This window comes from Mus musculus, chromosome 3 (assembly GCF_000001635.26).
Source record: "Mus musculus strain C57BL/6J chromosome 3, GRCm38.p6 C57BL/6J".
Classification (NCBI taxonomy): domain Eukaryota; kingdom Metazoa; phylum Chordata; class Mammalia; order Rodentia; family Muridae; genus Mus; species Mus musculus.
In genome coordinates, this window is record NC_000069.6 from 157,925,109 (window position 1) to 157,938,821 (window position 13,713).

Sequence of the window (13,713 nt, forward strand, 5' to 3'; positions counted from 1 at the left end):
CGACGCAACCAATCATCGCTGGTCCCTAGGCAGCGGCCCTGCTTATTGGTCGGCAGTGGAGGTGTTGCCCCGATCGTTCCTGCCCCGCCTCCCAGTGGCACAGAGCAGTGCCCACGTGGGACACCTCAGCACTGAGGTGCAGCACTCAGCCCAGAGATCCCCTTTGTCTGCAGGATAGGGACGCAACCTCCAGCAGCCTCGCGTGGCCCCAGAGTTCCGGCAAGGGTCACGCAGGCAGGTGCTTCCCTCGGATCTGAGGACCGCCACAGCTGTGCCACCAGCGCCCGCGTCTCTACTCTGGCCAAGATCAGGCCTTAAGGCCCAAGCTTTGCTCCCAAAAAGACGTAGCTTTGACCTAATTTTACACCTTGTCCGAGAACTGGGGAATTTAAGGAGTTTCTGTACCTGGGAAGTCGAACCTAAAACTTTGTTTTTTTTTTTGTTTTTTTTTTTTAAGATTTATTTATATTTACTTATTATTATATGTAAGTACACTGTAGCTGTCTTCAGACACACCAGAAGAGGGAGTCAGATCTCGTTACGGATGGTTGTGAGCCACCATGTGGTTGCCGGGATTTGAACTCAGGACCTTCAGAAGAGCAGTCGGGTGCTCTTACCTGTTGAGCCATCTCACCAGCCCGAACCTAAAACTTTGAAACACTGTTGAACGAATTTGGAAGGTGTTAAGGAATAAACAACTGATTTTAAAAGCTACGGTTTGGAAAAGCTACGAAGAGCAAACACAATCAGTATGCTTTTCAAATTAGCTCCAGACACAATCACCTTCCAGAACCAAGTGTACACTGCCAGAGGCACAGGGGAAGCGGGTAGCCTCTGAAACACTAACGGGTTACCATGCTTGCTTGATTAGTATTTCTCCTTTTAAAGTATGTTCTCAGCCTGAGTATATTTTAACGATGTGTTTGTGTGTGTGTGTGTGTGTGTGTGTGTGTGTGTGTGTGTATTGCACCACATGCATACTTGATGTCTACAGAGGTCAGAAAGGCTGTTGGATTCCCCTGGAACTGCATTTGGAAACAGATGTGATCTGCGTGTGGGAGAGAAAGCCAAGCCCTGGTGCTCTGGAACCAATGCTCCTGCGGGCAATGCTCTTGCTCCCTGAGCCATCTCTAAAGACGTAAGTACATTTTGATGAGATCACAGAAAACACCGAGGAGTAGAAGGGCCTGAAACAGTTCTGAGTCCAGTTCTAAGTACAGTTGGTAAGCCCTGGGTTATACAAACATGGATGTTTTCTATTTGTTTGTATACTTGTCTGTTTATCGTATTTGAGAGTGCAGAGGAATGTGTGGCACACCCATAGAGGTCAGAGGACAGTCTTCCACCTCCCTGTTGACGCAGGGTCTTTGCACTGCTTACCCCAGGCTAGACCACCCAGGAGCTTCAGTGGATTCTCTGTCTTCTACAGTAGGAGAGCTGCTATTACAGATACACAGCAGCACAAAGGTAGATGCTGGAGATAGAACACAGGGTGTCAGGCTGTGCGGCAAGCATTTACCCACTGAGCCATCTTCCCACTGGACATTTTATTTAGTGTAACTGTCACAAAGAGGTCTTTGAAAAGTGGCCCTTATACAGACTTTCTAAATGAGAGGCTTCTGATAAAGTTAGAGGAAGCTGTGGGGTGGCAGCCCAAGATTTAAATTTCTCTATTCACAGGAATGTCCCTTCCACCCAGGAATTTCTCTCTCAGACATCATCTGACCTGTGTGCAAAGCTGAGCATGAGTGACTCCATACCTCTCAGCTAGAATAACGGAAAGCACTTAACTTCCCATCCTTCAGAGTCCAACTAGCTAGATCTATGACAGACGCACAGAGTGGCCAATGAGCAGAAGCACTGAAGAAAACAGACACAGTCTCCTGTTTCCAAGACAGCAAAGAGAACTGCAAAGGAGTATGTGAATCCAGGAGCACATGCTGAGCTGCATGCCTTTTATGTTTGATCTGACATCTGAAACAACTGTGGTGGCAGAAACCACAGATCTTCAGGAAAAAATAAATTCCTTAACATTTCATATATATAAAGTAAAATAAGGTTTTTTTCTTTTGAGACATGGTCTCATACTGTAGCCCTTGCAGACCTTAAACTCATGGCAATCTTTACTGCACCCAACTAGAAAAACTTTTAAAGTAAATGAGTGATGGCCACTTTAAATACAGTGAATGTCTTCTGAATGCTGATTTTTTTTTTTCTTTAGAGCACCGGTTAACACCATCATGAAATTATCATAACACTGCTAACCCATGGATTCCTCTTGGGTGTGGGTTTGAGGAAGGGCATATGTTCTTTCCTTCTTGTCTTGTGTTTTGAGACAAGGTCTCCTGTTTCTCAAAGCTGGCCTCAAACTAGCAGCGGATGGTCTTATATCTGCCCCTCCTGCCTCCTGTGTACGCTGCTATGCTTGGTTTTATGTGGTCAGGAGAGTTCATGGCTTCCTGCATGTTAGGCAAGCACTTTTTTTTTTTTATCTGAGTCCACCTCCAGCCCCATCTATAATTTAAAAAAAAAAAAAAAAGCAGAATAGGAAATAATGTAAAATAGCACAGTTTGACACTAAGAAGTTGAAAAACAGTCAACCACTGAGAGACACTGGGCTGGCTGGCTGGCAGGGTTTGCTTTGCTGCTCGTTATGGAGAAGGTAACAGAACACTCACAGTACTGCTGCAGGGAGAATCTAGAGTTCGTCATCCTCAAGTAGCTACATGGTGAGTTAGTTCCAGGCCGGCCTGGGCTACATCAGAGCCTGTCTCAAAGAATAAAAGAGAAGAAATAGAAAATGTCCACGATAAATTTCTAGTTGCCTCACTTGTTGGGGAGGTTCCGTTGTGTAGAGTACGCTAACTCTGAGTGCAGTATCCCTGATTGGCTCTTCAGGTGATGGGACGACAGATCTGAACCGGGTAGTGTCATTCTCTCTAAAATCCCCACTCCAGAACTTCCTTCCTCAGTCTCTTCTTGCCATCCTCACAGAGAAGGTGATGTGAACTAACTCAGTTTCCCCACTGCCTCCCAGCTTCCCCACATACCTAGGGGCTTTTTACATTTAACATAGCTACACCATGGAAGCCATTGCTATGGCTTTGGAGTTAGTGTGGTGGAAACTCCTTGTGTGATGGGCCTTTGAAGAAATAGGGCTGAATGTGAGGTAACTGGATCAATGGAGAACGGGTGGTGTAGAATCTTTGTACCAGTCTTACACTCTGATTCGATGTGTGATATTTCTCTCACAGGAACATACACCCACCTTTTCAAGGATGTCTGCTTTTCGGCAGATTGGTCCACGCCCCTCCTGTGCCCATGAGCTTCCAGAGCTGTGAGGTCAGTAAGCTTCTATGTGCAGGAGCCAACCTCAGATATTCTATTAACACACTAGCTTAGCTGCCTCATACTGAGCCTAGTCTAAGTATTATGCTAAGTAGTATACTTGCAGAGAATACCAAGGAGTAGACATTGTGTCAGCTCCACAAGTCAGTACAGAGAACTGTGGAGAGTTGGCCTCATTTTCCCAGGAGCACAGCATAAATGGAGTGTCTGACCTCCACACCCTGTCCTCCCCAGCGCTCTCTCTCTCTCTCTCTCTCTCTCTCTCTCTCTCTCTCTCCTGATATGTTCTCCTTTGCTAGCAGTTAATGTGTACTCAGGACTGATCCCTTTCTGGTTCATGCTGCATGTAGAGTCAGAATAACTTCTCAAAAATATAGGTTTTGGTTTGGTTTTTTTTAATCATAAAAATACTGTCAAGTCCATCACACCAAGAAATAAATTCTGTGAGTTCTCCACCCCCACAGCTTATGTGCATGTAGTGTGCCAAGAACGATGAGGCTGTCACTTTCCATCAACATTCATTTGCTCATCAACAAACAGTTATTCAGTCCCAATTATGGGCAAGCATGATGGCATGTCCTGGTTCTTTACTGCCTCCGCCTCTGTTTTCCTAGCAAAAAAAAAACTTTGAAAACTAACTCATAGAACCAGAGTGGGATGCTCTGCCATGAGTATCAGGATCCACCCAAAATGAATTTAATATTCCTTCACCTCTAAACCCGAGTTCTTCCTGGTTGTGCTGTTTTGTTTCCTCCCTCATCCCCCCACTGCACAACGTTCCTTTCCCTGCAGATGCCCACATCTGTTCTCAACTCTACCCATAGGATCGTCCTTAAATTTCCCCCTAGAGGGGCTTTGATTCTCTGTACCTTAGCTCAAGCCTCTCTTCTGGTAAAATCTGTCTGAGGTTTCTGTTCACCTGACTTATACAGCCTCCATAATGCTTGTTTTATCTACTTGTCTAACTGTACCCCGCTTGGTTATATGTGCTGGAAAAAGAAAAGGGGGATATAAAATTTATCTTCATGTCACTAACACCTAGCTCTGATGTTAGCACAAACTCAATACTCAGCCCCTGCCAGGATAAACTTTATGAAGCTGAGGGAATATTGCAACTTATTCTCTGTCCTTGGAAAGGCTGGAAAACAAATAGGAGAATTGCACTGTTGCCCCATTGTTGACTGTTCCACTTGTTGTAAGGGGCCCTGACCTCTTAGAAAGTAAATGTGTCACCAACTGAACAATATATGAGATTTAGAGAGAATTGATACATCAAAGACCCTTGAAGACCACAGAGTAACTTTTTGAACTTAAAATGTGATCATAGAAAGTAACAGATAGGGCTGGCATGGTAGTTGTATGCCTTTAATCCCAGCACTCCAGAGGGAGGCAGAGGTAAGTAGATCTCTGTGAGCTCAAGGCTAGCCTTGACTACAGAGTGAGTTCCATGACAACCAGTGCTACACAGAGAGAACATGTCTTAACAAACAAACAAACAAACAAACAACAACAAACAATATCAAAATCAAAAAGAGAAAGCAATAGATAAAACATTAAGGACTCACTAAGAAGAGCAGAAAAGGAAGTCTATGGTCACAGGCCAGGGAAGCGGGGACACAGCACAGCTGTCTCATGCTCTGTACCTTCTGGTTGTCACCCCTGATATAGAGTACTGTTCCCTCCTATGACTGAGGCAGGATAGAAAGTCAGGGAAGAGTAAGGGACCTGGGGGAAGAGAGGAGCCCTTGCCCCCATAGTCTGTTTGAAGTCTCTGTCTCACCAGGTAAGAATCAAGAGCTCCCATGCTAGCCGGGCGTGGTGGCACACGCCTTTAATCCCAGCGCTGGGGAGGCAGAGGCAGGCAGATTTCTGAGTTCGAGGCCAGCCTGGTCTACAGAGTGAGTTCCAGGACAGCCAGGGCTATACAGAGAAACCCTGTCTTGAAAAACCAAAAAACATGGGTGGGTAGGGGAGTGGGGGGGGGGGACTTTTGGGATAGCATTGGAAATGTAATTGAAGAAAATACGTAATAAAAAAAAAAGAAAAGAAAAACCAAAAAACAAAACAAAAACAACAAAAAAAGGAGCTCCCATGCTGTGGTGTTTGCCTATATCAAGATAATATTGTTCTTATGTAGTGGAGTTTTAAGTGAGAATCATTCTCACAGCTGAAGGCCTGAATGTCTATCACCAACTATGGCCATTTCCTGTCCCAGTAGCAAACCTGAAATTTTCTTGCACTCTCACAATTGGCCTCACATAATAAAGGCAAGTCTCCGTCTATGTGCAACTTTTGCAATCCATGCTTTCATTTCTTCCTCATTTTAAAATAAAATCGCCTAATTGTAGTGAACCTAGAAATAAAAACAGCATCCAGTTAAATTAAAGTAGACAAACAAACACTTGTCCAGCCACAAACTATTCATCTCAGGAAACTTCTGAACAGATAAAGTCTTTCTGTAGTCACCCAATATGTCGCACTTTCTCTATCATTTACATTGTTGTTGTTGAAACAGGGTCTCACTGTATAGCTGCAGCTGACCTAGAACTCACTATGATCCACCCTGTGGAGTTGCCTCCCAAGTGCAGGGACTAAAGGCATGCACCACCACATCTACCTCAATTGCATTTTTTATTCCCTATATGTCACATAAAATATTGAGATACAGTTGAAACTGGAGAGACAGAATTCTTCCTGATTCATTCTTTGTTTGCACTCTCTATCCCCATCACCTGGGTTGCCATCTCTAGGTCTAACGTTTATCCTTATCTTATCAGATGGTAAACCCAGCCTAGGTACCTCTACCATCCACTGTAATCTCACTTATCACAAAGAAGTAAAAAGGGCCTCTTGGTGACCTTTAAGATAAGACTTTAGAACCATCAAAATGTTACAGGTGCCGATTGCTAAGACACCTAAGTGGAAGTTTCCTCTGTGAGGCTAACATTCATATTCTCTTTGTGTGTGATTCTTTTCTTGGTGCATCTTCCTATTAACTTCAGTGTTTAAATCTACACTTAAAAATCTTTTGAATGAGCCGGGCGTGGTGGCGCATGCCTTTAATCCGAGCACTCGGGAGGCAGAGGCAGGTAGATTTCTGAGGCCAGCCTGGTCTACAAAGTGAGCTCCAGGATAGCCAGAGCTATAAAAAGAAACCCTGTCTCGAAAAACCAAAACAAAAAACAAAAAAAAAACAAACAAAAAAAACTTTTGAATGAACTCCAGCTCTGCCTCAATCTGGCTGGTCCTGAACTTCTTTGTACAGCAAAATCAAGGATTATCTAGCTCTTGGGTGGAGGAACCTTCAAGTGAAGGTATCTCCCAGAGCTGCAGAGGGCAGTGCAGGGCTGTCTCCTGCTGTGTAGTCTCTGACTGACCTTGTTTAATCATCAGCAAAGACAATCACCCCGCTTAATGTGTCAGGTAACTTTACCTGTAGTTGCTGGGGGCGGGGGGGGGGAGGGTGGGGCTACATGAACCAGGTTCCTGAAAGAAGACTGGAGCTGTATGGGAGGAAATGGAGGGAGAAATATAACGAGACCAAGACAGCTTCCGATCAAGGCCCAATGTTGACTTAAGAGTCTGAGCTTATAAAGGGGGAAGGCAAATCCACTGCCAGGCCAGGCTCTGATGCTTTGTTCCCAGCCTGCCAGCACTTGGTCTGCCAGAGTTGTTAGCACTTGGTCGCCAGTCACCAGGCTGTCAGTTTATCTCAGAGTGTCTCAGGAAGACAAGTTCAGCCTCTTAGCTTGTAGCTGCGTCTTGGAGAAGAACAATAGACCTATCTAGGTCTGAAGATTCCACCCTAGGTGGTCTCATTCACAATGGCAGAACAGGTCTGAGGCAGCCTGCTCAAGACTGGAGGAGGCTAGTTTATCCAGTTGAACTTTAGCACTATTGAGTTCTTCGTACAGTGTTCCTTCTTACAAACAGCCCTAATCTTGTCTGGGCTATAAGGTAAGCTCAAGACCTCCTAGAAATCCTAATGAGATCCTGTCTCAAAATAAAAAGTAAAACAAAAGCTGGGCACATACTCAGTGGTACAGCAGTCGCTTATCATACACAAGTCTCTAGATTTAGTGCTCTAAGGTACACGGAAGGAAAAAAAAAGCAGGTTCCCTCATTTATAACACTGTATGGCTATATAATAAGATCATTTCATCTTTTGTCTTGTTTTGGTTTTGAGGCAGGGTCTCATGTAACTCAAGCTACCCTCAAATTCTTAATCCTTCTGTTTTAGTTTCTGAAGTGTCAAGAATACAATCGTGTGTCACCACACATAACTGAAAACTGCTTTGTTTCAGATCATTCTTAGTGACTAGATCTATTCCTGAGACACCTTAGCACGCTAACAAAGGCACTAAGTCCACTATTCTACTTATCTGTTAAATGCTCACTTACTAAAAATTTCCTTAAGATTTAAATTGCATGATTCGGATAGCTAATAACTCCACAGAATCATTCGTTCACTCTTTACTGAAGAGAATGACAGATCCCCTGGACCTGGTGTTGTGTACAGGTGGTTGTGAGCTGCTGTACAGATGCTGGGAACCAAAACCAGTTCCTCTGTAAGAGTAGCAAGGGCTCTCAAGTGTTGATCCATTCTACAAACCTAGTCATCATTCGTTTAACGAATGCTGTAACACTGAGAGCTGCTTCCCTAGCCAATAAAACGCAAAGTAAAATGGATTGTCAGTCTCCCATTTCTCTAGTAGGAAAGGGCACATAATGCCTTTCTGATAGAAACCCAGGAAGAGACTTTTAAGAAAATCATTTGACAATATCCATTAAAAGTAAAATATGTATCTGGGTTGTGGTGACACAAGCCTTTTAATCCCAGCAGCTCTGCCACCTTTAATCCCATCACTCCAGAGGCAGAGGCCGGTGAATTTCAGTTGAGGTTTGGACAGTTGCTATGCATTGTAATGCTAAATACTGCCCCCCCCCCCCCCCCCCGGTTGCCTCATCCTTTTTTTTTTTTTTTTTTTTTTTTGGTTTGGTTTTGGTTTTGTTTTTTTCGAGACAGGGTTTCTCTGTGTAGTCCTGGCTGTCCTGGAACTCACTCTGTAGACAAGGCTGGTCTTAAACTCAGAAACCCGCCAGCCTCTGCCTCCCAAGTGCTAGGATTAAAGGCGTGTGCCACCATGCCCGGCTGTAACCTTGCTCCTAAATTTAAAGCTATTGGTTGAATAAAGACGATGACAGCCTGTAGCTGGGCAGAAGAGAGGTAGCAGAGACCATAAAGAGGGGAAGAAAGGTGAAGAGAGAAGCCACCATGGAGTAGGTGAATGGTAAGAACATAGCTGTGAGGTCTGGCCAGTTGGAGTAAGAGAGGACCAGGCAGAATATGACAAGTTATGACTCAGAGTTATTGACAGGGAAGTAGTCAAAATAGCTCGGAGGGTTGACTGCTACTCTTGCAGATGAACTGGTTTTGGTTCCCAGCATTTGTACAGCAGCTCACAACCACCTGTACGCAACACCAGGTCCAGGGGATCTGACATTCTCTTCGGTAAAGAGTGAACGAATGATTCTGTGGAGTTATTAGCTATCTGAATCATAAAAATTAATATCTAATGATTTAAGGCTTATTATAAATATGAAGGTTTTGTGCCCTTTATTTGGGAACTGTATGATCAAAGGTGGGGTAGAAATTCCCCTTTAATATTAACCACAACAGATTTCTGAGTTCAAGGCCAGCCTGGTGTACAGAGTGAGTTCCTTTTTTTGTTTTTTGTTTTTGTTTTTTGAGACAGGGTTTCTCTGTGTAGCCCTGGAGGTCCTGGAACTCACTCTGTAGACCAGGCTGGCCTCGAACTCAGAAATCCGCCTGCCTCTGCCTCCCAAGTGCTGGGATGAAAGGTGTGTGCCACCATGCCCAGCTCAGAGTGAATTCCAGGACAGTCAGCACTACACAAGGAAACCCTGCCTCAAAACAAAACAAAACAAAACAAAAACCAAACAGACAAACAAACAAAACAAACAGGGGCGGGACTGCATTGGTAAAAGGCCTGCCACAAAAGCCTGAAGATCTGGGTCTGAGTCCTTAAATTGGGAGTGGCACATACTTGAAATCCCAGAGCTGTGGAAGCAAAGTCAGGCATATTCCTGTTCCTTGCTAGCAGCTAGTTTATCCTACTGGGCTAATAGCTAATGAGACATCTTGTCTCAACAATCAGCATGGCTGCTGGAGAGATGACTCAGTAGTTAAGAACTCTAGCTGCTCTTCCAGCAGACTGAGATTAGATTTCTATCACCCACATAGCAATTTACAACCATTCATAACTCCAGGGTATCTGACATCTTCTGGCCACTATGTTTACTACGTGAACGTGGTGTGCAGACATACACACAGGTAAAACATTCATATATAAAAAAGTAAATAAATTAAGCATGTGTGGCACATTCTTCATCCTAGTACTCTGGGGGCAGAAGCAGGCAATGACTTCAAGGCCAGCCTCATCTATACAGTGAATTCCAGGCCAGTCAAGGCTTCTTAGTGAACCCTGTCTAAACAAACAAACAAACAAACAAAAACCAACAAAACCAAACCAAACAAAAACAAAAACAACAATCAAAACCCCAATAACAACAACAAACTAAAAGATAAATTAATAATAAATTAGTTAGTAAAAAATAACATTTGAAAAATGACAGGTGAGGAGGTTTGTAGGGGGATTTGTTGGTGGGTTGTTATTGGTTATTGTTGGTCATGGATTGTTAAGTACATGTGCAAAGAAACAACAAGAAGAAATTAGAGATCCTGAAGGTGAAGATCAAACTTGCCCCCAAGGAACTTGACACCCCTAATGAGCAGGAAGTAGTCTAAGGGTAACATCACCCCTTCCCAATCCCTGACTTTATTGAGGGATCTCCTTCCTTTTCTATCACTTTTTCTCTCTTATCTAATCTTATAGGGTGGAAAGGTCTGAAGAAAAGGGGTAGAGAAGGGTGGAAGAAAGGAGACTCCACATAGCAACTGGAGATAGCTACCGTCTACAAAGCAGTTTTGAAAGATTTCCTTAATTTTTTTCTCTGTCTGTGTGTGTCTGAGTGGAAGTATGTACAAAATGCATGTGGTGCCTGAGGAGTCCAGAAAAGTGTGTCAGAGTGTAACTACCTGGCGCTGGAGTTACTGGTGGTTGTGAGCACCTACTGTGGGTGCTGGGAACAAAACTTGCAAGAGCAGCGAGCGATCTTTGTTGCTTAATCCCTCCAGTTCCAAAATGAAATTGTTTACCAAAACAAAGAACTATACAAAAGATAAATCTAAACCACTACCAATTGTTTCCCGAGTGTGTTTTCTTTGAGAGGCTGGAAAGGCAGAGGACAGTGGACATAGGGAGAGCTAATTCCAATAAAGTTATCAAAGATGAGAAGGTCCTTCCTGAAAGTAATCCAGACTTATCCACAGCTTAAAAGCATCCTTTTCCTTATCTCACCTCAGGAGTTAGAGACAGGCACTTGTCAGCCATTAAATTGGTCCTAGGAATATTCAGTAAGACATTTTTTTTTAAAGCAAAATAGTTTTCACACTCTATAAGGGCTTGACAGCCACACACCCCATTCTCTCTGCACTGTCAAATTCTCCCCATTCCAAAATTCACACCATTAGAGGTCATAAAAGCTGAGCTGCTGATAGAGTGAATCTTGGACAAGGCATAGAGTCATGTATAGTCCCAGAGGGCACACTCAGTAATCAGGTGGAAGCCTTTCCAAAGACAAAAGTTTATGGATCACTTCCGTGATGAGGGTTGCAAACATCTATCTATCTATCTATCTATCTATCTATCTATCTATCTATCTATCTATCTATCTTATCTATCTATCTATCTATCTATCTGACTTGTTTTAACAAAAGTTTTTGGTCTTTTTTTTAGAAGGGTTATAGTAATATTAAACACAACACTGCTAAGTGGTCCATGGGCATTTATTCATTTAATTCTTAAAATAGCATGTGAAATAGAATTACTGAAATTCTCATCTTATGGATAAATTATACTTTGCTACTAAGATTGTATTCTACCATATCTGGACAGTTTTCCTGAGCTTGGTGCAAAATGGAGGACTCCATTTTCTTAGTAGAGCTTAAAATAGCATGTGAAATAGAATTACTGAAATTCTCATCTTATGGATAAATTATACCTTGCTACTAAGATTGTATTCTACCATATCTGGACAGTTTTCCTGAGCTTGGTGCAAAATGGAGGACTCCATTTCTTAGTAGAGCTTCCTCTTCTTCGCTTGATCTGGGAAGCCTGACCCCCCAATCTTCTACCTGAGGAATGTCACATAATCCTTGGTGAAATGACAAGTTCAACTTCCTGGAATGCCTCTTCATGCAAACGAGGGATCCCCAGAACTTTAAGCTTCAGCCAATGAAACTTCACCCTAAGAACCACCCCTTTCCACTCTCTAAGGTTCAAGTCTTTGATTCACCCCAATAAAGTGTATGCTCATAACCTGTCTCGTTGAATAGGTCTCCCCCACCCACATTGGGATCCACCTGTTCCAGACTTCACTTTATCCTTCTTTGCCTGGATACCCTGAGGGAAGAAGTGAAAAATGGAACAACAGATAAGGAAACAGAAGCAGCAGCTCAGATAACTTACTTGAGGTGAGTTTCTCTGGGCCTAAGAAGACAATGGCTGTGTACCAATTCCCCACTGTCAGACTGCCTTGCCCTTTGAGACTATACTATGTAGAGGGAAAATCTTGTGCACTGTATAGATGCATCACATGCCAATTAAAAATCCTGTGGCCTATGGCTTAGGCAGGAAATAGAGAGGGGGTTATCGGGGAGAGAGAAAGGTTTAGAAACAGGCACAGAAAGTCAGACTGTGAAGATGTGAGGAGTCAGACACATGGTACCTGAGCACAGGTAACCAGGCATGTGGTGAAATGTAGGTTAAAATAAATGGGATATTTTAAGTTAGATCTAATCAGGGAAGAGCCTAGCTATATGGACAAGGTATATGTAAATATATTTTGAGTCTGATTCTTATTTCTAGGAGCATGGGCCTAGGAGGAAGAACCAGGGCCTAACTTCTACAAGTTAGAAACAAACTGTGGTGGCATCTTGGATCTGGCCAGATCTGATTATTAGAAACTGTAAAAAGTCCTTTCAGAATCTGATGTATAATTGTCTATCAGGTCATCTGAAGGTCATAACAGAATTTCTCCTTTACCATAAGATGAGAGGTCAACCTTTCTCTTAATTTTGTGACATATGATTAGCCCATTATGTGGAACACATTGATAAATTTCCTATAAATTGGCTCTAGTTATGGTTACTACTGCCCATCAGTGGCTGGGGCTGTTTTTTATTCGGTTGTCAAGTTTATCAATAAGGGTGCTGAATCTATTTGATTTTTAGGCACACTGTCTACTTCTAGGGGCATTTGGTTCAAGAAGAGTTCTTGATGTGTGCTATGTATCCCTTCTACAGGAGGATGCACATTTTTGTATGGGGAACTTATAAACAGACACAAGCTGAGAAGGCTAGGCTGACTCCATGACAGGCTTCAAATTGACAGTTCAGGAGACAAGGCCTAAATCTCTGTTTCCAAGAACTGGGTAAGTCCAGGCAAGTCCAGGCCTCAGAAGCTGCCTTGCCACCTGGCCTGAGGCAAGGACAACGAGTCAGCAGCAGTTTTTAGACTTTCTCAGCCAAAAGTTTCCAGACCTCCCCGGCAACAGTTTCTAGCTCCCACACCCCAGAAATGGTTCTGGAATGTCCCTAGAGATGGAGAAAGATAAAGGTCACCTACCCCCCGAAATTCCTCTAATGTGCTTTAAAATGGGCCTGTGAGCTCACTTGGTTGTCTTTTTTTGGTAATGGGAGACTCCAACATGCTGGATTTCTGCAGAATAAAACACTCTTTGCATTTACATACTAATTTGAGTCCAAAGCATCATTCTTTGGTGAATCATGGTCCCTTACAATGCTTAATATATAGGATATACTTGTATATTAGCACCTATGTATACATTAAAATAAAGATTGATTATTACTGTTATAATCATCTTTTTATACTCAAACTACTCTGTGTGTGTGTGTGTGTGTGTGTGTGTGTTTCTGACATTTATCTTTTCTTTGGCCTCTTTAACATGGCATCATCAGGTTCCTGGCACTTTTTCTTCCTCTATCTTCAGATCGATGTGTTTTATCTGCCTCAGAGGAGTTTATTCCTTTAAGAACTTTTAGCACCAATGGGCTCTGTGGTTTCCTTGGCAATCCCTGCCTCTCAGGTTTCTACTCATGTCTTGGGAGGAATCAGACTAAACCACTGAACGGAAATATTAGAAAGAAAAGTGTTGACCACAGGAAGGAAGTGGAAGCAGATACAGAGAGATACAGATCAA

The 13,713-nt window shown here is 43.1% G+C and overlaps 1 long non-coding RNA gene across 4 annotated transcripts; it reads left to right on the forward strand.

The window, feature by feature from the left end:
* Positions 1–99: 99 nt before the first annotated feature.
* Positions 100–13,247, forward strand: 1810013D15Rik. 4 transcript variants are annotated; one of them, XR_867796.2, is made up of 6 exons: positions 100–238; positions 995–1,138; positions 1,681–1,917; positions 3,255–3,342; positions 11,828–11,965; positions 12,797–13,247. It is a non-coding gene; the product is annotated as an RIKEN cDNA 1810013D15 gene (long non-coding RNA). The 4 variants fall into 4 exon arrangements; XR_376286.3 differs by lacking the exon at positions 100–238 and having other exon boundaries at positions 585–1,138; XR_867797.2 differs by lacking the exons at positions 100–238; positions 1,681–1,917 and having other exon boundaries at positions 585–1,138.
* The last annotated feature ends 466 nt before the right edge of the window (positions 13,248–13,713 follow it).